A 26,474-nucleotide genomic window follows, 5' to 3' on the forward strand; every position below is an offset into this window, starting at 1 on the left:
AGGAAATTTAATGGCTTGATTTTCATTCTAGGGTTTATAGCATTTGATCTAATGGCTTCTAAGCCATCTAAACAAATTGGTTTTGAGATTCTAAAGGGTTTCAAAACCCTTTTCGCCGAGTTAGAACCAGACGGCCAAAAAATAATACAGAAAAGAAGGATTACCTATCCCATCTCGTCGCCGTTTCTCTGATTTTGTGTCTTTCTCTCCTCACACACGCCAATGGAAGAGGCAAACAATACTCTTGATCTAATTGATATGGTACTCATCATCGCCATTCGTCATTTGGTTTATTTGGGCGTGGATGTTTCTTGTTTCCCCATTTGGCTAGTCGCTCTCAATTTTCTTCCACACAAAATTGAGAGGAAGAGCATTCTGAATAGTCTGAATCAAGAACCCCCACAGTATCTCTCGATTCTTCAAGAAGACTTCAAGCTACAGTTATGTTAAATTTTTCCTTTGACTTTCGTATCATTTTATTTCTAGTTGGAGTTCAATTTTCAGTATATCTAAGCTTGAATGTTAACGTGATTTTTTTGCTTTTTAATCTTTCAGGGACAACTGTTAAATTTTTCCCTCTTTGATCCTAATTGTCGAATCTGCAACTGTAAGCCACAACCCGCATCCAGAGACAACAACATACTGACTCTGTCACTCTAAGGTTATTTTCATTTGTTATAAAATTTGTAGTTGTTTTAATGTATGAACTGAAATTTTGAAAGTGGGTTTTGGTCAAATCTTTAAAATTTCTTGATTGATGCCGGTCTTTTTCATTCAAGTTCTTGTTTGAAATTCGTACATAGTTTTATTTTTTATTATTATGTTTCTGAAATCAGTGGGATGATGTTCTTGAATTATTTATTTGTTAATTATTAATTGGATTTATCTTTTTTAATCCAAAATACTATACATTCTGGGTCTGCAATGTCCCTCCAGATATTGGGTTTGGATATATTTGTTTTCCGCTAGGTATGTAGGAAAGTTGCTTAAAGGACAGACAATTGAGGTCATTGGTGGTGGTCGTATTGGATCTACTTATGCCAGAATGATGGTAATCCCTTATTTTCTAAAATTTCAAATTGAATTTGTTAAATCTTTATGTCAATTTGCCTCACCAAGTTGAATATGTTGGATGCCTAATGACTAAGTTGATTAGTCCAGCAATCATCCATCATAAGTTATCAAACTTGATTGTTAGAAATGATTACTTTGAGTCGTGGGTTTTTGTAGCATTTACCGTGAATAATCCATGTTTTTTTGTTTTCTGTTCTTTTTTGTTATTTCTGTTTTTAATTTTGGCTATGTTTGGTTGATGATAATTTTGGCTATGTTTTGTTTCTGTGATTTTGCTTGTGTGCTACTTTAGTAAGTTTATGACTTTCATTGCCAACCTATACATATTTTCCTTGTTTCCTCAGGAATTTGTGAAGACCAAGCACCCTTAGCTTCATTATGAGTCAAAGTTATACATGCTTCTACAAGGAGGGAGTAAGTTTCCTCTTTTAGTCCTTTTGTCTATAGTGAGTTGATATGAAGGGATTTAGTTAAAATCAATTTATGTATCTACTTATTTATCTTTTTATCTGTATAAAGCGAGTATCACCCATCTGAAATGGTTTGGTGTTGAGGGCGAGTACAATGTTATGGTTATTGACCTTTTAGGGCCAATCGAAAGTTTGCAATCCTAGAAGACTTGTTCAACTATTGCAATCGAAAGTTTTCTTTAAAAATAGTTTTGATGCTTGCAGATCAGTTAGTAAGTATTCAATGTTTTCAATGAAAGGTATATTTGGCAATATGTTATTACTTCTCCCAAAAAACAATGAAGGTATATTGGTTAAAATGGCTTTCATACTGATATTTTTCCTTTTCCTGTTTTTTTATTTAGATAAATAGAGTTCAGTTTAGGGCGCAAAGCTAATCAGGTAAACTTTTCTATGTGGTATTCTTGCGTTTGTGTACGTTTTCATCTTCTGTTACTTTAAATACATGCAAACATTGGACCTTAGTACATAAATATCTTTGCATCAGGCCACCTTCAATTCTATTCAAGACTCTGTTTGGCTTTTGTAGGAAATATTGGACATCTTGAAAATGTGAATGTTGTGATAATATTTTTTAGCTATAGGTAATCATCAACAAAAGATTTTGTAGCTATGGTTGAACTGGTCTATGATTTAATTGGTTGTTTTAGGGTTTCTTAGATATGTTTGCTGGGGATAGGGGCAAAGTATCAAATTCTGAAGAAGTATTGGCAATTGCTTGGTATAACACTTAGTAAGACCAAATGTATTTAGGTTATGGCCCTGTATAGGAATCCTTTAGTTGATTTTGCTGAGTTGATAAGTATAATATGTCCTTATGTGAAGAATGACTATTAGATCTCTCTTGCTGATGAAAGAAAATAGTCTATATAATAGGGGTATACCCTTTTCTTTCATGTTTTCATGGATGTTGGCCTCAATTACTAATGAATTTCTGGCTTCCTGATGCATTGATATGCTACTCATATTTTCCATGTTAGTATTTGTCGCTTGTTTGTCAATATAAAGTACCCCCACCAATTTTTCCTCTGTTCATGTGGTTTTCTTTTTGGTACAGAGAAAACAAAAATCTCACAGGAACAACTTAACCAATTTGAGATTTGTTTCTGTAACTGTGTTTTTGACATGGATGCCATTATTTGTGTTAGGTGACGCCCGAGTTACAAAATGTTGGAAATGGAGGCTACGTTATATGAAACCAATGCAAGTGATCGATGGAAAATAGAATATTTTTATATGAAGGTTCCTCTACACATTACGATTTTCTGCATTAGTTATTTGATTTTTGCATTTTATATTTGCTTCGTGATTAATAATTTTTAATTTGTAATTGTAATTGAAGGTTGAAGCCTTGAATTTATGAGATTGTATTTGTAAATTTTAATTGTTTAGTGACTCAGTATGAAGTGAATATGTCAATTTGCATTTTTGCAGCAAATTGATTTTTAATTTATTAGATTGTATTTGTAAATTGTAATTGTTTAGAAGGGTTAAGTGAATGATAAAAGAAAGTGTAATTGTAAATTTGCTTGGTTTTACTTTTTGTAATGGATGGGGCTAATGGCATTTTTGGTTAATTGTGTTTGATTTTTGATTGTTTTTATTTCTAAATTCCATCTTAAACTTGGTTTTGAAAGTTGGAATTGGATTTTTAAGAATTTAAATTTTTTAAGAATTTTTTTTCTCCATTTTTTATTTTTTAATTTAAACGAGCTGAGCGAGCCGAGTGCCCGATAAAGCACTCGGCTCGGGTTGTGGACGAGCTCGAGCTCGATCTCGCACACAATGTTAATGTTACCGAGCCGAGCCGAGTCCACCATTTAGGGCTCGTCACGAGCTCGAGCCGAGCTCGAGCTTTTTGAACAGTACATGCGAGCCGAACTTGGACACCCCTAACTCGCCCGAGCTCGGCTCGTTTACAGCCCTACACGCCGGCGTTGCCTGAATCACGGCTCTTGAAAAATTGCTTGGAATAATGTTAAAAAATTAAGTTATCGTTTTTTTTTATGGGAATGAGGATATAGCGGATTAGCTGGGGTAGAAAATGTAACTTTAACGATCAAGAATCCTATTCCTTTGAATAGAAAAATAAAAAAATAAAAAAAGAATCCTATTCCTTTGAGGAATAAAGTGAGGCCGGCGTAGAAGTGGGGCTACAACATCATTATATATACATATAGAGTCATGATACAACTTAGGCGTGCTTCAACAGTGAAGCACGCCAGGCTAAAATTTTTTTTTTTTTTTTTTTTTTCAAAAAAATTAAAATAATAAAATAATAAAAAAATAATAATAAAAAAAATAATCACGTCCGGCGTGCTTCACTGTTGAAGCACGCCGGGCGTGCTCAATATCTTTACCCATATATATATATATCTTACACTCTTTTTAATCCATCTGCCTGCCTCATGTTTAGCAGTTGTGACATTTCACATGATCATATTAGTCGTTGGCTTCTCCATGCTTGTCATATGAATATGAGAGTTGTTACACATCTGTCTTGCAAATTTACTATTAAATTTATAAGAATCACATATTGTCAGTTTCACATTTTAATGGTAAATTTGTCAATCCGTACAACAAGAGAATAAGCATATGGCCTACACGGGACGGTCAACAACAGCCACCTTGTGGCCTTCCTCCGCCCCTTTTGCCAACGACTTCTGCCAGCGATCCTGCTGTTTTGTAATATTTATTTTCTTTTTATGTTATTTGTTTGTCGTTTGTTCTAGGTTTTTAGTCTTATTTTTGTTTCTATATTGTTATTTTCTTTATTTTTAAGAGTCCCTACCACCGTTTGTTCCTGTTCGTCTTTTAAAGTTTGAAGAGGATTGTAAAACCTTTATAAATTTGTGCTCTTTTTTAGACTTTTTGACTGTTTCAACTTTGACACACCATATATTACTGCCTTAATTAGCGGTCAATTTTTTTGGTCTTCGTTACCGAGCCATTGTTGTAATATGTAGTTTCTTTGTTATGTACTAAAAAAAAAAAAAAAAAGGGGGGGATATGAAATTCATTAGCCTAAACAATTGGTCCGAAAAGCCAACGGTAGGAGGCCGTCGTTTTGGACTTTGTCAAAAAATTTCCTGGGCTAGTACGCCCACCACTCTTCCTTCATTTGCTTTGCGAAATTGATGCGACAGATAATGGGTTAAAAATTCCACAGGATGGACAATAATAATTGTGCGGGTACCACTATGATTTTCCTTGATTGGTTGCGTGATTTAATTTTGCAAAACACTAATTAATTTAACATGCAAAGGATAAGATTAAGTTAATCTGCCCCAATATCAAACTAAAAACTGTATTAATTGTTCACTTACAAATAAATCTCTCTTGTTCCAAAATGTAAAAGCTTGCATGAGAGGTTTCTTTGAAAAGCATTAATTGATTCAACAAAGGAAAGCTCACTTCGAATTCTCTCTCAAGTACTAATTGGAAGTACCCTTGCATCAATTAAACACAACAGTTTGGCTCAAGGATACCACAAACAGGACTAGAAAATCCAAAGAAATTGAAACATTCAGAATGGATAAGTAAGATAAGGAATTATATAAGGTATGATGCAAGATTTGATATTTTAGAGCTTTAATTCTGAAACTTAAAGACTACCCAGCCATCAAATTATTCAACTTCATAATTATCTCAGTTGCACATGGATAGCTATCACTCGAAGGCCCTACTTGATCAAAGACTTTCGACTTTATTAGCGAACACACTTGACCCTTATTAGGTGATTTTCAAAAGAAAAAGAAAAAGACAAAGCCCTTCCACAACTAATAGTCTAAAACAAGAGAAAGTAGTCGCAGAAAATCACAACAAACTGTACAAAGATACCCACTCAATTTTAGCAAACCTAAACGGTAAACCCATCCAGCTACTTGATTATCAAGAACAAATTACAAGCCTAATAGGGTCAGCTTTTTAAATGTATTTATCTGCCAGTTTTAGTCTGAACGACCACCTTCTGCAATTGAACCCTATCAAGCAAAAATAAAATAAAATCAAAACCACCCCCATTAAAATTTATTGAAAAGTGTCTAAAAAAACACACAAAATCAAATCATTTCAAAAATGCAATTACTTAATAAAAACCAAAAAATCAAACCGAAAAGAACGAAGAAGACAGAGAAAGGTTCTGCAATTAAACCCTACCAGCAACAAAAACCAAAATCAAAACCAACCCCAAAAAATCAAATCCATCAAGCAACAAAACCAAAATCAAAACCACCCTCTTGAAATTTATCGAAAAGGGTCTAAAAAACACACAAAATCAAATAATTTATAAAATGCGACTACATAATAAAAACCGCAAAATCAAACCGAAAAGAACGAAGAAGACAGAGGAAGCTTCTGCAATTGAACCCTATCAAGCAACAAAAACCAAAATCAAAACTACCCCCATTAAAATTTATCGAAAAGGGTCTATAAAACGCACAAAATAAAATCATTTAAAAAAATGCAATTAGCAAGCCGAAAAAGAAGGAAGAAGATCGCAGAGGAAGTCCTAGAAGCACAGATCGCAGAGGAAGAAAAAAAATTTGGACCATTTCTCGATTTATGCGTGTCATCCTTGCGCAGGGGCCATGCTAATCTTCTCTGTATCGTTCCAATTTTATCGGATGTCCCGAAGGGCGAGCTTCTTTGTTCTGCTTCGCGTTATGAACTCATATTTACTGTTGTAACTCAGCGATGTAGGACGAGTTGGCTTCCAACTACGTCTTTAGTTGAGCGGCGGACTGGGCGAAGTATTCAAGCCGACTCATATTTGCCATTATTTGGGCCTCTATCGGTGTTAAGTTTCAAAGAACGAGCGTCGGCCCACGTCTCCCAGAGCGACTGGTACAAAATTAAATTTAGAGAAGGCAGGCTCTTATTGAATACTGAAGCATTGACAATCTGGACGATGTGGGACTAGAGTTACTATTGAAGCCCATCTGGAGTGTTGGAGTCACGTAAGATGGGGAGTACGTACATGGTTCAATAAATCTAATAAAACTAGAAGCTTAATTATTTATTCGTCTAATAAAACTACAATATTTTTGCAATGTTCCATTTCTTTAAGATTTTTAGTTAAATCATGTCAAAATTCTCAAAATGTCCATGTTTTTTACTATAAAAAATAAATGTACAAATATTCAGGTGTTATTAAAAAAAAAAAAAAGAAGGTATTTTAGAAATTTTTACGATATTTAACTGAAACTTCCAAACGATGTGTAGGACATTGAAAAAAATTAAAAGTTCAATATCTTAAATTGAGAGTTTTTGAACATCAAGGAGATAATAGCAAAACGAGTGAAAGTTCATGAGGTTTTGTGAAGTTTCCCCTAAAAACAAGAAGTTTGATTATATAGTTGTTTAATAACTTATTTTTAAGGTTAAACATCAAATTTCAGAAAAAAACTATTCATGAATATAAGCTGGTGAAAATTTAGTTTTATTTCCTGTAGGCTTGAACATTTAAATCATTTTTTTCTTTATAGAAATGTTCTTTTTATTTTTTTTTCTTTAAATTTTTGCATTAAAGGAAGAAATTCTTTAGATTTAACGGAGAAGCTTAGTTTATATATATAAAATAAAGAAAGTTTTTATCTTCTAATTTTCATTTTTTGTTCTTTTTGAAACTCCTCATATGTAAGTTAAAATAAGAAAAACATTTTATTTTAGAATTTTGCATACCATATTCAAAGTCAACCAATTTATTTAAACGGATTAGACCCATCATCCATCAATTCTAACTCGTTAATTTCGTGTTGAGTTCGTAAGTAATGTAAAAAATTGTCAACCTTAAACCGAACCAAGTTTTACCAACATAACTATGAATGTTAGAGTGCGTTTAGCATTACGATTTTGTAAATAAAAAATGTGATTTTAAACTAAATCGCATAAAATGTATCGTTTGAGAGTACGCAAAAAAAAAAAAAAGCATTTTAAAATCTCAAGCAAGGGAATGCGTTTTTAAAAACATACGATTTAAAAGGTTAAACGACTATTTTACCAAACATTTAATTTCATTTTTAAAAATCGTGTTTTCAAATTACACATTTTAAAATCACAAATCCAAATAAATCCATAGATGTCCACTTTTTACCATTATCTGTTGCTAATTTATGTTTTGTATGCAAAATTAAAAGTATATTTATATCTTAAAATTATTATTGGCATATATTCATTTCAACTTTAATCCCATTAATATATTTTCTTGGACACCATAACTTAATAAATTATAGTGTTCATGAAAGATAAAATAGCCAGTGGCTCTTGTTAAAACTAAATATGTTGTTTAGTTTTTAATTAGAAAAAGGATTAAAAAAAAAAAAAAAAAAAAAAAGAGAGAGAGAAAACCAAACATTTTTCAAATTAAAATTTAAGCCTTGTTAATTAGTATGCATATAATTTAATGGTTTATTCCGTTAATTAAGCTACAAGAAAGAGAACAGAAAAAACGGCTTTCTTGGTCTTATCTAACTGCTATTGGTAGATGTAGATATAACAATTCATCCTCAAAAAAGCTAATTATTTACTGCCCAGGGACTCAAGGCCACAACAGCCAATTTTGTGCGGAATGGCATAAATGAAGATATAAGCAAAATATCAGGAAACAATAGTCAATTTATATTTGAAGTTTCGGCGCCCATATAGAAGTAGTAATCTAGGGTGTCCAAAAAGCCGCAGGCGAATAGAAAAACGCCACGTCATGGAAGACGGTTATAAAGGAGCCCTCCTGCCTCACTATCTGCTCTTACTCTGTTTCTTTTTGTGATCACCGGCCGCTTACTCTATTTCTTTGATCATCGCCGTTCTGTCGCTTGGTTTTCTTAGTTTTTTTGGTTCTTTTGGATCACTGGGTTCTTCTCCAAACTCATCTCTCTGGGTTTCACAAGCTCACTCTCCGCTCTCAACCACTCGCCTACAAAAGTTCTCTTGCACTGCCATGTCTTCGTCTTCACAGAACACGACTACTAGGTACCCTTTCTTCGAAAGTTTTCTTTTGTTGTTGTGGGTTGGTTTTCATGTAGCTTTGGGGAGGAGTGGTGTTACGAACATAAGTTTGCAACATGATAAATTAAGTTCTAAGGGACTTAGACCTTAGATTTTAATAGAATTTAGACATTTCAAACACAAGGTTTGTGATTAATTTTTTACTTTTTTTATTCAAAAGCCTTTAAACAGGCAAACTATTATAAAATTTTTAAGGCTAAGTTATTAGCTCTTATTGAAATATAAACTAGGGCCAAGTCATATGCTAGACCCTTATATGGAATAAAATAAAGACAATATCATAACCCTAATACAGTTAAGATTAGCCGACTTATGCTAACATAATATAAATCTAGTACAAAAAATTAATACGGCTAACCTAATATAAAAAAACCTGTAACAAAAAATTAATACGGCTAACCTAATATAAAAAAACCTGTAACAATATTCATCCCCTCTTAAAATAGACCTTGTTCTCAAGGTCCTAAAATTCTCACTAATGGCATGCTGACGTGGAGATGTTATTTCTGGAAGGAGACAAAATAAGCTTGCAAGCTGGAATTTACAGAACAGCCTCCATCAACTTTCTTTTTTTTTTTTTTTTTTTTCTTTTTCCGCTAGCTGAACCAAACACATAAGACATATTTCTTTGTCCTCTTTCTGCTGAACCATAATGCGCAAACCCTTTGAAGGCTCAAAAGGAAACATCTTCGAAATACATAACATATGACCTTCGTCCTCAAACACTGAGATTGGAACATAGATGCCAACTGGTTGGAAACTGAAACGGCAGCGCTGGAGGTTTTGGTGCAGCAGTTTTTGGGTTGGCGGCTAGGATTTCGCTAAGAGGTTCTTTTTCTTTGGGTTTTGGGTGAGATTTTGGGAGATGGTTTTGCTGATGGGTTGATCTGTGGTGGTGAGGCATTAGTGTGGTCAGGGCCGACCCAATATATTTTGGGGCCTTAGGCGAAACTTTGAAATTGAGTCTTATTTTAATTTTAAGTAAAAACAAATATTTAAAAAATATTTATTTTAATATTATTATTATACTTTATTTAAAAATCATTATTTTTGCTTTTTGGGATGCAAAATTACTGATTAAGTTTTTATAATCAAGATTCTTTAACATCCTTTTTTCAATTGATAATATGGCTAATTCATTTAATCTCTCTTGTGTCATTGTTGATCTTAGGTAGGATTTTATCAATTTTAATTTTGAAAAACTTCTTTCTGCAGAAGTAACTGTAACATGTATTGTCAATAAAATTCTATAAGTAAAACATGCATTTGGGAAAGAATCAAGTTTTTTTATATAATTTAATATGTCAATTGGTGCACTTTTTTGCATCAATATTTTTCCATTAGCTTGTGCCATAAATATTTGTAACAATAGAGTTAGATACATCAATAGTATTTTCATTATCTTCTAATTCTTTTTAAAGAAATTCTTGTTCATTTATGAGTTTTTTACCTAAATTATCCTCTATATTTTGTTTATTTCTAATAACTAATTTATTTAGAGCTCTTCTTTGAGATACAACCAATTTCTCTACTTTTTTTTAAAAAAAAAAAAAAATGTTTTCCATATCCAGATGCATATTTTCTACTAGTAGACATGTTTGATTAAAAATATTAACAAATTAAACAAACACAATTTATATAAAAAAAATTATTTTGACTATAATAAAATAAATTATAAAAATAGAACAATAAATCAGAGAGGCATAGATTAGAGAGTTCTTGGAGATTTCTCGTTTTGAAGAGGAAGAAGGTTTTGGAAAATTAGCATGAAGGTTCTTAATCTATGAAAGAGTCAGAAAAATTGAAAGCTAGATAATAGATATGAGTGAAGATTCTCGTTCTTACGTGAAATTCTAACAACAAAGAGACAAGAGACAACCTACATTCCACTTTGAGAATAAACAATACTATTTGATTCTTCTTTAATTTTAATGTGAAATTCCATCACTCAGAGACAATAGACGCTGGTGATAGGTTTTTTAATAATATTTCATTCTCCAAATTCCATCTAAGAGACAGAGATGTTGGTTAGAGATTTCCTTTTTCTTTTGAATTATTATTATTATTATTATTTTATGCTGGTCCTTATTAAATTGGGCCTTATTATTTATTTACCATTATTAGAGGCCTTAAATTTTTATGGAAGTTTTTTTTGGGCCTTATTAAAATTTTTTTGGGGCCTTACTAAATGGGGGCCTTAGACGACGGCCTAAGTCGCCTAGGCTTTGGGCCGGCCCTGAATGTGGTGGGTCTTGGGTGATGGTGTAGCCAACGGTGGTGGGGCTGTGGGTTGTGTTGGCTGTTTTTCTTGTGGATTTTCTGGTGGAGAAGGGTGTGGGTATGATAAACTTTGATGGTAGTGGAGATAAAGAAGCAATTAGCTTGTCCATCTTGGAGGGAAAGGCAGCAAATAACTCTCGAATCTCACCATCCATTGCAGGATTCCTTTAATCAAAATTGGAAGATGGTGAAGCCATTGTTGGCTCTGATACCAAGTTGTTACGAACCTAAGTTCGCAACGGGATAAATTAGGTTCTAAGGGAACTTAGACCTTTCAAACACAAGGTTTGTGATTAATTTTCTGCTTTTTTTATTCATAACATAATGGCCTTTAAATAAGCAAATTATTACAAAATTTCTAGAGCTGAGTCATCAGTTCTTATTAGAATATAAACTAGGGCTGAGTCATCAAGACCCTTATATGGAATAAAATAAAGACAATATCATAACCCTAATATGGGTAGGGTTAGCCGACTCATGCTAACATAATATAAGCCTAATACATAAAATTAACATGGCCAGCCTAATAGGGAAAGACCCATAACAAGTGGGTATTTTATACTTTGTATTTTTGTGTTGTAGGTTGGTTTTTCTGGGGTTTTTGGGAGGAGTGGTTATTTGTGTGTTGTTTTCTGCGGTTTTGAAAAATTCAATTTTTTGTCTCTTGGATCTTTGGGTTTTCCCTTGTTTATCTATGTGTTGTTGGTTAGGGTTCTTGTTTCAACTTGTTAAAATAAACTAGAGAATATAGGGATAAACTGAATATTGTATTTCTGTGTGTATTGAACTATATACAAAGAGGCCTATTTATAGTTGAATAAGGCCAGATAAACTAGGAAATACAATCACGAAATTAATGTACAATATTGCAGAATAATATCAAAATATATATACAGGAAAAATATATCAAATCAGCAATTATGATGAATATCAAAATATATTCTAAATATATTCTAACATTCCCCCTCAAACTCAAGGTGGTAATGTAGATGCCAACTTGAGTTTGGAAACAAGATCACGAAACCGTCCAGGTGGATGTGCTTTGGTGAGCACATCGGCCAACTGATCAGCGGAAGCAGTCGGACAGAGACAGAGAGTCCCCTGCAAAAGATGATGGCGTACAAAATAACAGTCGATCTCAATGTGTTTAGTACGTTCATGAAATACATCATTATGCGCAATCTGAATCGCACTTCGATTGTCACAAAAGATAGGAGAACTGGAGGTCTGAGAAACCCCCATATCTTGTAGGAGCCAACGAAGTCAGAGGAGCTCAGAGGTGGTGTCAGCAAGAGCACGATACTCAGCTTCAGTACTAGAGCGAGCAACAACAGATTGTTTCTTGCTATGCCAAGAGATGAGAGAATCACCAAGTAAGAAGCAATAACCAGTGGTGGAACGGCGATCAGTGGGATCACCTGCCAAATCAGCATCTAAATATACATATAAGTCTAATGATGAGTGAGAGGAAAAATGCAAACCATGAAACAAAGTGCCCTTCACGTAGTGAAGGATGCGAAGAACAGCCGCATAATGAACTGAGCGTGGCACGGTCATAAACTGACTAATAAGATGGATTGCATAGGTAATATCCGGTCGTGTCACAGTAAGATAGATGAGACTTCCAACTAACTGTCGATAGAGAGTGACATCAGAAAGTAGCTCACCATCAGTGGCACGAAGTTTTACATTTGTCTCTAGAGGGCTATCAACAATTTTAGAATCGGTAAGGCCAGCTCGGGAGAGGAGATCTGAAGCATATTTGGCTTGAGAGAGATAGTAACCATTTGGATCAGAAGACACTTCCAATCCAAGAAAGTAGCTGAGAAAACCCAAATCTTTCATCTCAAATTGTTGACTCAAAAATTATTGAAAATTACGAATACCGACAGTATCATCTCCAGTAATAATCATATCATCAACATATAGTAAAAGTAGAATGAGACCAGCATCAAATCGCCGAATAAAAAGAGTAGAGTCATAGAGGCTTGAAACAAACCCAATCTGCGCAATAGTGGAACTGAATTTGGCAAGCCGGTGGAACCTGTTTCAGACCATACAAAGCTTGGCGAAGTCGGCAAACCTTGTGTGGCGGATGATCGTACCCAGGAGGAGGTTGCATATAAACTTCTTCACTAAGATCACAATTGAGAAATGCATTTTTCACATATATTTGGAAAAGATCCCAACGATGCACAGAAGCCACAGCAAGGAGAGATTGAATAGAAGTAAGGCGAGCCACTGGCACAAAAGCCTCCTCATAATCAACACCATACTCCGAATTGAACCCCTTTGCCACAAGACGTGCCTTGTATCGCTCAATAGATCCATCAGATTTTGTCTTAATCTTGTATACCCACTTGCACTCTATCGCAGTTTTGCCTGGAGGTAAATCAACTAAGTCCCAAGTATAGGTTTTGGAAAGGGTATTAAGTTCTTCAAACATAGCATTCATCCAAAGAGGGTCAGTATGAGCCTCACGGAAGGAGTGAGGTTCATGTAGAGTAGCAAAAGCAGAATAACAATGATAATCACGAAGGTGGGAAGGAAGAAATGTTACCCGAGTAGAACGACGTAGGACAGAGGGAGCTGGCTCAAGAGTAGATGGTTCAACAAGCGGGGCAGAGTCAGTGGGGTCGACCGTCGGAATGTTGTCTGGAGAGCTTGTCATCCCTGCATCAAGATCAGTAGTGTTGGGGAGCAAATCAAATGAGACATTAGTGAAGATAGGATAAGAATTAGAGGAACTAGTAGGAAAAGACTCCATATCACTAAAGAACCTATGGTCCCAAAAAGTGACGTGCCGCGAGATGCGGAGCCGTTTGGAAATAGGATCATAAGAACGATATCCTTTGTGTTCAATGTCATACCCAAGAAAACAACATAGACGAGAATGAGGTTCTAATTTTGTTCATTCATGGGGTGGAAGAAGCACGAAACAGACACAACCAAAGATACGGAGGGATTGGTAATCAGAGGGAGAACCATACAGGAGTTCATAGAGGGACCTATTTAAGATAGTGGGAGACGGGACCCTATTAATGGTATAAACAGCAGTAAGAGTGGCTTCTCCCCAAAAGTGTTAAGGGATAGAAGCAGATAAGAGCAAAGCTCTAAGTTTCTAACAGTGTCTAAGATGTGCCTATGTTTACGTTCAGCATGACCATTTTGTTGAGAAGTATTTGGGCATGAGCGATGGGGAAGAGTGCCATTTTGTTAGAGGGTAGAAAGGAAGGTAGATTCACGATATTCCATGGCATTATCAGAACAAAAAAAATTTATTTTCCGGGAAAATTGGGTTTGAACCATCTGTTGAAATTTAGAGTAAATTTTTGGAAGTTCAGACCGATTTTGTAAAAGATAAAGCCATGTGTATCGAGAATAATCATCCACAAAAATGACAAAATAGCGAGATCCACCCATGGTGGGAATAGGAGCAGGGCCCCATACATCAGAATGCACCAAATCAAAAGGAGCAGAAGAAACAGATGCACTATTATTAAAAGGTAAAGCACTTTGTTTTCCAAGTAGACACGCAACACAATCAAATGACTCGGACTCAACAGACCCTAACTGACCACTTGTAGCTAAAGAACGAATACGAGAAATAGATGCATGTCCTAAACGAGAGTGCCATAAACTGAGGGAGGTAGAGGGAGACCGAGATGGAGTGGCAGCAGACACAGCAGGAGGAAGATGGAGTGATGAAAGCTCGAACAGACGTCCAATCTTACGGGTGGTCCCAATTAGCTGTCCCGTTTGTGGATCCTGGACATCACAACCTCGGTTCGAAAAGTGTAGTTCTAAGCCAAGTTCACAAAGTTGACCAACAGATAAAAGATTTAACGAGAGATTATGCACCAAGTATGTATCAGACAAAGAGAGTTGATGAGTAGAAACAGGCCCGACGTGACTAACATTAAGATGGAGACCATTAGCAGTGTAAATGGTGGTAGGCCTAGGTAACACAGTTTTGGCAGAAAAGATGGAAGAATTTGGTGTCATGTGATTATAACAAGCAGAATCAATATACCAAGAGGAATTACCTGGTGTGGTGGACATGGCGGTATTAAGATTGGACTTAGATAAAACCTGATGAATGAGAGCTTCGATTTCTGCAGGAGAAAGGGTACTGGGTTGGGGTGCAACATCGGTGTAAGACATATCTGATGTATCAGTATGAGTGACCGCAGCAGCCTTATGACTAGGAGCACGATGATTCCCACAAGAGAGCCTTTTTCTGCACTCACTATACCTGTGGCCAAATTTCTGACAATAGTGGCACTGGATATTCCGATTAAATGAGGAAGACCCGACAGAAAAAGAATTAGGGGCACGCGTATTGCGGGATACAGTGGCCATGACCATCTCAGAGGTGTGTAACTTCATAGTGGCGAATCGGGTCTCTTCTGAAACGAGTTCACTAAGAGCATTGTCCAAGGATGGTAGCAGTGAGCGGTGAAGAAGAGAAGCTCGGGTATGCTCAAACTTATCTCGAATTGCCGCAAGAAACTTGGCTAGGCACATGCTATCGCAAAAAGCGATGTATTCAGAGGCATCAACCTTATTCCTCCACTTAGACTCACATAGTGCTAATTGATTCCAAAGACAAGTCATTTAGGAATAAAAATCAATAATACTCTGACCTGGTTCTTGACGCATGCGATGAAGCTTGGTCACAATCTGAAACCGCTGAGCAAGGTCGGTAGTGCTGTAGCGCTGAGCTAACATGTCCCAGAGACCTTTGGCATTGTCAAGATTGCCAAATGTCATGCTGATGGAGACAACACAAGTGTTGGAGAACCAAGACATAATCCTGTAATGGATACTTTTCCATGTGCGGAGGTGGGTAGAGAAAGCCACAGCAGGTTCCTCTTCTCCAGTAAGAGGTTTAGGTTCTTCACCAGAAACATACTCCCAAAGACAATGTCTTTTGAGCCACCAACTCATATTTTAAGACCAAGCCAAGTAATTGGAGCCATCGAGAATAACAGGGATAGGTTGGGAAATATCTTTGATGTTTGGGAGAGTGGTAGTAGGTACGGCCTTTTTTTTTTTTTTTTTGGAATATAATACGGTGTGGTAGGGTGTAGGATAGGTTCTGTGAGCCTGGTGAGAGGATCGAATCTAGTGTGGCCGAGTGTATGATAAAAGATATGAGCTTTTTTTTAGGGGTTAGAATCTGGTGTGGTTGAGTGTATAATAAGGAATATAGGCTTGGTTAAATAGGGGCCGAAATTTGGTGTGGCTGAGTGTATTATAAGTCTGTGGGCTCAAAAATCAGAAATAATCTAGTCTCTAGTGTGGCCGATTGTAGTGTAACTAGGTGAGCTCAAAAAAATAACTTATAAAGGTGGCGGCGCGTGGTGGCTCCTGGTAGCGCGTGCTTCAACTGGTTTGACAGATCGGCAGCCTCCGATCATGAATCTGTGATTTGTTTCTGAAAACGGCTGATAGGGGGGCGCGTGGTGGGCGGAAACAGTGTGTGCGACAGTTCAAAAATTCCACAGAAAGTTGTGTCGACGCATGGAGGCGCGTAGGGTCTCCAAGTGGCGCGTTCTTTCGACAGGCCAGTAGATCGGCAGCCTCCGATCTAGATTCTAGCGGTATTTTTTTACAAAACGGCTGGCTGGGCGGCGCGTGGTGGCCAGCGGTGGCGCGTGAACAGTGACACAGACACTTACGACTGCGCATGAGAGCGTGTTGAACTTCAAAATGACGATCTGAGAACTCCACAGGATAGATTGGAACTTTTTGAGCCTGTTGGTAAGTTATACCAAAACAAGATCGAAAAAGCCTTTAAATTGCGTGAAAAACGAACTGACTTCCTACTTCTCTAGACAAGGCCAGAACCTGGCTCTGATACCATGTTAAAATAAACTAGAGAATATAGGGATAAACTGAATAGTGTATTTCTGTGTGTATTGAACTATATATAAAGAGGCCTATTTATAGTTGAATAAGGCCAGATAAACTAGGAAATACAATCACGAAATTAATGTACAATATTGCAAAATAATATCAAAATATATATACAAGGAAAATATATCAAATCAGCAATCAAAATATATAATATCATTCCTCTAACTTGAGGAATGAGGATGGGGAAAGCGTTGCATTCGCTTACAATGAAGCAGCAAGGCATACATTTGCATATGAGGAAATCACACAGGTTTCTCCCAATATGATGAATATGGATGGGGGAAGTGAATTGAGAGCTGATTCTACAACTACATCAAACCACTGTGAGATCTTTGCAGCTGAGGACATCACCCATGTTCCTCCTAATGCTCAACATGAGCAACAAACAGGTCATTTCATGGTCCACATGGATGAATTGCTTAACTTAGATGAATTTTCAAAGCTTTTCAACGATGATTCCCTTAGCGACATGGAATCGCAATTACCATTTGATGCTGATCAATTGGGGTTTCTAGATATCGACCAATGGGGGAAGCCATAAGATATTACACAGAGTTGCAAAATCAAACGAGGAACAACTGGGGATGTGTGGATACTTTTGTCTTGGGATTATCATATTTTGGATTTGAGGGTATACAAATTTTATCTAAATTTGGGGATGTATATTCTTTATTGTTGATTCTTTGTATATCGAAGAGTTAGGCAGAGGACTTGGGGCAGATGGGTTACAGAAATTTGGCAGCCAAATGGGGGAAAGAGGCATTGGCTTGGTACTTTTGCAAATGCTGTGGATGCTACCCTTGCTTATGATATAACTGTGAGGGCTATGTACAACTCTTATGCTCACCTCAACTTTCCAAATTCTTGTTCAACTACTACAACTTCATTGAGCATTTCTCCGGTAGAAACATTGGCGGGGGCAGGGTTGGATTCAACGACGACATCAAAGTACTCCGAGGTCTTTGCAGTTGAGGATATCACATCTTTTTCCTCTAACTTGAGGAATGAGGATGGGGAAAGCGTTGCATTCGCTTACAATGAAGCTGCAAGGCATACATTTGCATATGAGGAAATCACACAGGTTTCTCCCAATATGATGAATATGGATGGGGAAAGTGAATTGAGAGCTGATTCTACAACTACATCAAACCACTGTGAGATCTTTGCAGCTGAGGACATCACCCATGTTCCTCCTAATGCTCAACATGAGCAACAAACAGTTCATTTCATGGTCCACATGGATTAATTGCTTAACTTAGATGAATTTTCAGAGCTTTTCAACGATAACTCCCTTAGCGACATGGAATCACAATTACCATTTGATGCTGATCAATTGGGGTTTCTAGATATCGACCAATGGAGGAAGCCATAAGATATTACACAGAGTTGCAAAATCAAACGAGGAACAGCTAGGGATGGGTGGATACTTTTGTCTTGGGATTATCATATTTTGGATTTGAGGGTATACAAATTTTGTCTAAATTTGCGGATGTATATTCTTTATTGTTGATTCTTTGTATATCGAGGAGTTAGGCAGAGGACTTGGGGCAGATGGGTTACAGAAATTTGGCAGCCGAATGGGGGAAAGAGGCATTGGCTTGGTACTTTTGCAAATGCTGTGGATGCTACCATTGCTTATGATATAACTGTGAGGGCTATGTACAACTCTTATGCTCGCCTCAACTTTCCAAATTCTTGTTCAACTTCTATAACTTCATTGAGCATTTCTCCGGTAGAAACATTGGCGGGGGCAGGGTTGGATTCAACGACAACATCAAACTACTCCGAGGTCTTTGCAGTTGAGGATATCACATCTTTGTCGTCTAACTTGAGGAATGAGGATGGGGAAAGCGTTGCATTCGCTTACAATGAAGCTGCAAGGCATACATTTGCATGTGAGGAAATCACACAGGTTTCTCCCAATATGATGAATATGGATGGGGGAAGTGAATTGAGAGCTGATTCTACAACTACATCAAACCACTGTGAGATCTTTGCAGCTGAGGACATCACCCATGTTCCTCCTAATGCTCAACATGAGCAACAAACAAGTCATTTCATGGTCCACATGGATGAATTGCTTAACTTAGATGAATTTTCAGAGCTTTTCAACGATAATTCCCTTAGTGACATGGAATCGCAATTACCATTTGATGCTGATCAATTGGGGTTTCTAGATATTGACCAATGGGGGAAGCCATAAGATATTACACAGAGCTGCAAAATCAAACGAGGAACAGCTGGGGATGGGTGGATACTTTTGTCTTGGGATTATCATATTTTGGATTTGAGGGTATACAAATTTTGTCTAAATTTGCGGATGTATATTCTTTATTGTTGATTCTTTGTATATCGAGGAGTTAGGCAGAGGACTTGGGGCAGATGGGTTACAGAAATTTGGCAGCCGAATGGGGGAAAGAGGCATTGGCTTGGTACTTTTGCAAATGCTGTGGATGCTACCATTGCTTATGATATAACTGTGAGGGCTATGTACAACTCTTATGCTCGCCTCAACTTTCCAAATTCTTGTTCAACTACTACAACTTCATTGAGCATTTCTCCGGTAGAAACATTGGCGGGGGCAGGGTTGGATTCAACGACAACATCAAACTACTCCGAGGTCTTTGCAGTTGAGGATATCACATCTTTGTCGTCTAACTTGAGGAATGAGGATGGGGAAAGCGTTGCATTCGCTTACAATGAAGCTGCAAGGCATACATTTGCATATGAGGAAATCACACAGGTTTCTCCCAATATGATGAATATGGATGGGGGAAGTGAATTGAGAGCTGATTCTACAACTACATCAAACCACTGTGAGATCTTTGCAGCTGAGGACATCACCCATGTTCCTCATAATGCTCAACATGAGCAACAAACAGGTCATTTCATGGTCCACATGGATGAATTGCTTAACTTAGATGAATTTTCAGAGCTTTTCAACGATAATTCCTTTAGCGACATGGAATCGCAATTACCATTTGATGCTGATCAATTGGGGTTTCTAGATATCGACCAATGGGGGAAGCCATAAGATATTACACAGAGTTGCAAAATAAAACGAGGAACAACTGGGGATGGGTGGATACTTTTGTCTTGGGATTATCATATTTTGGATTTGAGGGTATACAAATTTTGTCTAAATTTGGGGATGTATATTCTTTATTGTTGATTCTTTGTATATCGAAGAGTTAGGCAGAAGACTTGGGGCAAATGGGTTACGGAAATTTGGCAGCCAAATGGGGGAAAGAGGCATTGGCTTGGTACTTTTGCAAATGCTGTGGATGCTACCATTGCTTATGATATAACTGTGAGGGCTATGTACAACTCTTATGCTCGCCTCAACTTTCCAAATTCTTGTTCAACTACTACAACTTCATTGAGCATTTCTCCGGTAGAAACATTGGCGGGGGCAGGGTTGGATTCAACGACGACATCAAAGTACTCCGAGGTCTTTGCAGTTGAGGATATCACATCTTTTTCCTCTAACTTGAGGAATGAGGATGGGGAAAGCGTTGCATTCGCTTACAATGAAGCTGCAAGGCATACATTTGCATATGAGAAAATCACACAGGTTTCTCCCAATATGATGAATATGGATGGGGAAAGTGAATTGAGAGCTGATTCTACAACTACATCAAACCACTGTGAGATCTTTGCAGCTGAGGACATCACCCATGTTCCTCCTAATGCTCAACATGAGCAACAAACAGTTCATTTCATGGTCCACATGGATTATTTGCTTAACTTAGATGAATTTTCAGAGCTTTTCAACGATAACTCCCTTAGCGACATGGAATCACAATTACCATTTGATGCTGATCAATTGGGGTTTCTAGATATCGACCAATGGAGGAAGCCATAAGATATTACACAGAGTTGCAAAATCAAACGAGGAACAGCTGGGGATGGGTGGATACTTTTGTCTTGGGATTATCATATTTTGGATTTGAGGGTATACAAATTTTGTCTAAATTTGCGGATGTATATTCTTTATTGTTGATTCTTTGTATATCGAGGAGTTAGGCAGAGGACTTGGGGCAGATGGGTTACAGAAATTTGGCAGCCGAATGGGGGAAAGAGGCATTGGCTTGGTACTTTTGCAAATGCTGTGGATGCTACCATTGCTTATGATATAACTGTGAGGGCTATGTACAACTCTTATGCTCGCCTCAACTTTCCAAATTCTTGTTCAACTACTACAACTTCATTGAGCATTTCTCCGGTAGAAACATTGGTGGGGGCAGGGTTGGATTCAACGACAACATCAAACTACTCCGAGGTCTTTGCAGTTGAGGATATCACATCTTTGTCGTCTAACTTGAGGAATGAGGATGGGGAAAGCGTTGCATTCGCTTACAATGAAGCTGCAAGGCATACATTTGCATGTGAGGAAATCACACAGGTTTCTCCCAATATGATGAATATGGATGGGGGAAGTGAATTGAGAGCTGATTCTACAACTACATCAAACCACTGTGAGATCTTTGCAGCTGAGGACATCACCCATGTTCCTCCTAATGCTCAACATGAGCAACAAACAAGTCATTTCATGGTCCACATGGATGAATTGCTTAACTTAGATGAATTTTCAGAGCTTTTCAACGATAATTCCCTTAGTGACATGGAATCGCAATTACCATTTGATGCTGATCAATTGGGGTTTCTAGATATTGACCAATGGGGGAAGCCATAAGATATTACACAGAGCTGCAAAATCAAACGAGGAACAGCTGGGGATGGGTGGATACTTTTGTCTTGGGATTATCATATTTTGGATTTGAGGGTATACAAATTTTGTCTAAATTTGCAGATGTATATTCTTTATTGTTGATTCTTTGTAAGTGTTTCTTTATAATAAACAAAGTTTTATCGCTTCTCTTATTGGTCTTGTATAATGTATATACCACACACTTTGGTTCATGAATGATCTATTTCTCTCTTCTCTTCCTACATTGTTCATGTTTTAGGTTTGAAGTTTAACGGTCTCTAAGAACTTAGGCATTAGATCCATATGAACAAGTTTGATAGTACATAAGAGCTTCCATATGAGGTTATGAACAATGGCGACCAAGAGAACCTCATCTCTATTGCCACAATAACCTGTAATGTGGTAAATTAATACATATAAACCTTAAAGCAATTGAGGACAAATAATCCTGATCACAATCACTAAATATTTTTCAAAGAATATTTATTGTCACCAAGGAGGTCTGGACCAATTGACATAACACAGTAAAGAGTCTTTTGACAAGTGACAATCAAAACAGGGAGAGCCAGAGCAGTTTAGTTAGTCTTGAGAACATCATAAAAAGATCCAGGCATCTTCTTAGACTTTAAGCAGAGTTCCTGAAACACATGAGAAGAGTAAATGAGATCTCAGTAATAAGCAATTTTTACAACATGTCCTAGATTTTGCTTCCAAATATGTATCAAGATTGGCGGGAGTTAAATTTCTTAATTGGTGATGGAGGTCAAAGTCTATTTCTCTCATTTTGTAATTACCAAGGATGAAAGCTGAGCACCTGACAAACATAAACCATAGAGCACATCAGATAGGATTCTAAGAAAAAGATAGGCAACAACACTCACAGGCACAGAAATGGCGGGAAGTCCAAGAAGATTTGCTGTGATGATAAACCGCATAAGATAACCTGAATACAAAGAGGATGGTATGCACAAAAACTTTAAAAGATGGTGGAAGTGTAAAACTACAAACACATTACTTCAAATTTAGCAAAAATACATATAAATTGGAGATAACTAAATGTTGAATGACTTAAAAGAAACATCCATATTGTACAATCTCAAATTTTGGAAATTGGAGACAATTGAATTAATCACAATGAAAACAATACTGGACATGTGCCTAATGTACAACCTCAAATTTTGGAAGTTTAAGATAATTGAATCTATAATAACACAGAAGACGCTAGACATCTTGTAACATCCCGGTCTCATATTCGGAACATCGATGAGAAGAAGCCCATATGGAGTGGTAGTTTATAAAGCCCACGGGGCATGGTTTCGGCCACCCGCTTGGGCTCTTTGGGGGTGGCTCATCCGGCCAGATGGCGGTGGCCTGGCTACCCCATGGCTAAAGGGGTTGGCCAGCCATCCCCCATAATGGCCAAGGAGGTGGCCAAAATTTTATTTTTCTTTTTTCTTTTTTATTTTTTTTAAATAATAATTTTTTAATATTTTTAATTATTTTAAAAAAATTATAGGACACGTGGTGCAATGTGATTGTTGCTAACGTGGTGTTCCGTTAAGTTTTGGATGAAATTTTAATTAATGTACCATTTTCGTCTTTATAAAAATCAAAGCTACCCCCTCTAGTGTTCTATTAAGTTTTTTAAGAAGTTATTCTCGAAGTCAATTACAAATAATTAAGTACTCCTTTAGTTATTTTAGAAATTGAAAACAAGAAGTTGGATTAATTACATAATTGTTTAATAACTTATTTTTATGGGTAAAAATCAAATTTCAGAAAAAAAAAAAAAAAGAAAAAAAAAAGAAAAAGAAAAAGAAAACCTCTATTCTTGAATAAAAACTGGTGAAAAAACTATTTATTTTTTTAAGGCTAATTTAAGCCTGTGAACATTTAAATCATTTTTTTTTTCTCTTGAAATTTTTAAATTAAAGGAATAGATTCTTCAGATTCAACAGTGAAGTTTCTTTTTTATATATATAAAAAAAAAATAAAAAAATAAAAAAAAATAAAAAAAGGTTTTTATCTTCATAATTTTCATTTTCGTTCTTTTTGAAACTCCTCGTATTAAAATTAAAATAAAAAAGACATGTTCTTTTAGATATTGCATAGAAATGCTGGATTATTCAAAGCTAAGTGCTAGAGTTCATACCATATTCAAAGTCGACCCATTTATTTAAATAGTTTAGACCCATCATTCCTCAATTATAACTTGCTAATTTCGTGTCGAGTTCCCAGGTAATGTAAGAAAAATTTAATAGATCAATCATTAAATTTATAGGTTTCACTATTAATTTGTATAGGATCCTCATAAATCCACAAATCTAATGCTTGATTTGTAAGATAAGATGGAGAAAATATGAGAAAAATATTAACATTAATCATTTCTTGATTTTAAAAGACAAGCCGCAATTTTATCAAACTTTTAATTCTGTTTTTAAAAAATCACTTTTTTAAATTGCACATTTTGAAATTGCAAATAAATTCTTAGTTGGCCGCTTTTTACCATTTTTTGTTGCTAATTTATGTTTTGCATGCCCAAATTAAACTTATGAATATTATATATCTTAAAATCATAATAGCTAGTGGCTTTCGTTAAAATTAAATATGTCTATTTGTTTTCTTTTGTCAAAATCAAAGTATTAAAACACAACCCAAACATATATAAAGCACGCCTAGAAAAACAAAAAGGCAATTTTTATATTTATGTCACAAGACTCACAACATAAAAAATTATATTTTAATATATATATATATATATATATATATATACACATAAGTTTGTTTGTTTGTTTTTTTTTTTTTTTTTTGGAGTAAATATATACATAATTTTAAGTTTGTATAAAGTAGTAATTTGAACCATAAATTAACAATAGATTTAATAAGTACAGTTCTTTTACCCATTTTTTTTACTTGAATCTAAGAACCTTTCTTTTCTTTTTTTTCTTTTTTTTTTTTAAAGATCAGGATGTTTATGCTTTCTTTCTTTTGTAAATTCACAATTGAATCCATAGAACCCACTTTAGGATCTATAGATTCATGGGTAGATTTACCCTTTGTTTGAAATATTTTCACTCAACCGGCCCATCAAATCTTGAGCTTCAATGCCAATGTCAAGCCCACAAAGAAGGCACCATATTGGAGGAGTATCAATTCAAGTCCGATTAGAACTTTTTGAAGAATCTAACACAACAATCCTATTCCGAGCCTAATTGAAGTAGGACCACAGGTTCAATTCAAACTCTCAGCACTCCCACATCAAGTTGAAGAAGGAGATCTAATCCAAATCTAACTTCACTCCTCAACATACTTTTTATCTTAGAAACTGACTTAGGCATCGGAGTTTTTTTGGGTACAGAATAACACACGCTCTTGCTACTTAATTTGCAGCGATCAATGCCTCAAACAGCGTGTTGTTCACACCATATTGACAACTGTTCAACAGAAAATTGTTCGAACACCCTTGAATGTTGAAGCTCGCATCAAACCGCGATTTCACCACCACCTTCGTCAACACCCTATCAATCCACCACCATATAACCAAATCCCAACCCCCCATATATAAACTGCTCGCTGATTAGTATATCATGATATGAAAGGGTAAACAAAATCCAAATATTTGTTCCATATATATTTTCAACACAAATCAAGCTGGGGAAATAGGCTTCAATTATTTTATTATTATTTTTTTTAATGAATTAAAAAGATAAAGAACTTGAGGCTTCAATTTATTTGGATTATGTCTCAAATAGGTAGCTCAATCGGTTCAGACCATGTCTAATAAAGCAGAAGTCACTAGTTCGAATCCCCCTTTCTCCTCTTATGCGGACATGTCAAAAAAAAAAAAAAAAAAAAAATTATTTGGATTATAGACGTCCAAATATGCATGTTTGAAAGTACCATAACAATATTTGTTATTCCTCCAATTATCCAACACTTAGGGTACGTTAGGTGCATAGACTGACTATTTATTTTTTCAAATGGAATAAAATAGCATTGATGTTAAAGTATACTATAATGATCTGATACTTGGAATAGACATTCTCTCATAGGCCATAAGAATATTCCAAAGCTATTTTATTTCATATTTTTTATTTTTTAATAAAAACTATTTATTTTCTTAATGTAAATTATGTAATAGTAATTCTGCATATCAAGAGACCAAAACCCACAGTGGGTTGGAAAGCCCAATAACCAAGATCTTTTAAGGGGTTTTAATCCATTTTATTTAGCTATCTTAGGCCCAGCCATTACCTTGGGCTTGCTTATAGGCTGCTAATTAACTTAGGCTTAAAGCAGGCGGTGTTAGACACAAAATGTTCATAATCATGGCTATTTAACACCTTAGCACCTGAAAGTTTTGAGGGTTTTGCTAAAAGATTTTCGTAGTTGAATGATGAATCATATGTTTCTCATTAACACAGCTTATTTAATCTGTTTAGTTATTTTAGAAATTAAAAACAAGAAGTTGGATTACGTAGTTGTTTAATAACTTATTTTTATGGGTAAACATCAATTTCAGAAAGGTGAAAAATTATATTTATTTCTTGTGGGCTTGAACATTTAAATCAATTTTTTTTTTCTCTTGAAAATTTTAAATTAAAGGAAGAGATTCTTCAGATTCAACAGCGAAGTTTCTTTTATATATATAAAATAAAATAAAAAATAGGTTTTTTCTTTTTCTTTTTCTTTTTTTCCTTTTTGAAACTCCACGTATTAAAATTAAAGTAAAAAAGACATGTTATTTTAGAATTTGCATAGAAATGCTGGATCATTCAAAGCTAAGTGCTAGATTTCATACCATATTCAAAGTTGGCCTATTTATTTAAACAAGTTAGACCCCTCATTTATCAATTATAACTCGCTAATTTCGTGTCGAGTTGTCATGTAAAAAATTATCAACTTTAAATTAAACTTCGTTTTACCAACTACGAATGATAAGAGTTCGTTTAGAACTACAATTTCCCAAAAAATATATCAACTCGAAGTGTGTTTTTAAAAACACACAATAT

The 26,474-nt window shown here is 35.7% G+C and overlaps 1 long non-coding RNA gene and 1 other non-coding gene across 2 annotated transcripts; one reads left to right on the forward strand and one right to left on the reverse strand.

Annotated features, from left to right (window-relative positions):
• Positions 1 to 918: 918 nt before the first annotated feature.
• LOC132183271 (uncharacterized) lies at positions 919 to 3,087 on the forward strand. Its single transcript, XR_009440392.2, has 5 exons — positions 919 to 1,051; positions 1,419 to 1,488; positions 1,594 to 1,756; positions 1,889 to 1,925; positions 2,693 to 3,087. It is a non-coding gene; the product is annotated as an uncharacterized LOC132183271 (long non-coding RNA).
• A 2,995-nt stretch (positions 3,088 to 6,082) lies between these two features.
• Positions 6,083 to 6,183, reverse strand: LOC148586187 (U6 spliceosomal RNA). Its single transcript, XR_015912032.1, has one exon. It is a non-coding gene; the product is annotated as a U6 spliceosomal RNA (small nuclear RNA).
• Between the last annotated feature and the right edge of the window lie 20,291 nt (positions 6,184 to 26,474).

Source organism: Corylus avellana, chromosome 4 (assembly GCF_965113065.1).
Source record: "Corylus avellana chromosome 4, dhCorAvel1.hap1.2, whole genome shotgun sequence".
Lineage (NCBI taxonomy): Eukaryota > Viridiplantae > Streptophyta > Magnoliopsida > Fagales > Betulaceae > Corylus > Corylus avellana.